Source organism: Mandrillus leucophaeus, unplaced genomic scaffold (assembly GCF_000951045.1).
Source record: "Mandrillus leucophaeus isolate KB7577 unplaced genomic scaffold, Mleu.le_1.0 Scaffold172, whole genome shotgun sequence".
Lineage (NCBI taxonomy): Eukaryota > Metazoa > Chordata > Mammalia > Primates > Cercopithecidae > Mandrillus > Mandrillus leucophaeus.
The window spans coordinates 317,999-318,827 of record NW_012101721.1 but is presented as its reverse complement, the minus strand read 5'-3'; positions in this window follow the sequence as shown (position 1 = coordinate 318,827).

Genomic DNA, 829 nt, shown 5'->3' with positions numbered 1-829 from the left:
TTTTTTAGTAGAGACAGGGTTTCACCGTGTTAGCCAGGATGGTCTCGATCTCCTGACCTCGTGATCCTCCCACCTCAGCCTCCCAAACTGCTGGGATTGCAGGTATATAGTATATGCGCCCAGCCAGATGGTATACTATTCTGGTGGGGAAAGACCCTCAAGTTTTGGATCACTCTTTGAATTGATGTATAGCCTAGAGTCCTCCTTCCCATAAGAGAAGCAGCTTTACCATTCATTTTTTATCACCTATTTCTCTCCAGTCGCAGTTCATGCTAATTATTGATCAGAAGGAAAAAATAAATGAAACTGCTTACTCATTTTTTTTGTAGACGAGGCAATATTGGGCAGAATTATATTTAGCCATTTCAGAAGTTTATTCTCTAGGATCTGGAGTGAGGTGAAGAAGGCAGCCCTATTACTCTTCCTTACTACTCTACAGAATTGTTTCCCCTCTAAGTAACCAGGTTTTGAAATTTTGGCTTAGGTCAATGGATTTTAACTTTGGATGCACCTTTGCAGCTTTAAAAATTCCTGAAGCTTAAAGATTTGATGTACAGGTTGTACCCCAGACAAATTGAATCAGAATCTCTGATGGAAAGAAACCAAAATATTATTATTAATGTTATTATTTTATGTATGTATGTATGTATTTATTTATTGAGACAGAGTCTCACTCTGTCACCCAGGCTGGAGTGCAGGGGTGTGATCTCGGCTCACTGCAACCTCCGCCTCCAGGGTTCAAGCAATTCTCCTGCCTCAGCCTCTTGAGTAGCTGGGGTTACAGGCACCCACCACCAAGCCTGGCTAATTTTTGTATTTTTATTAGAGA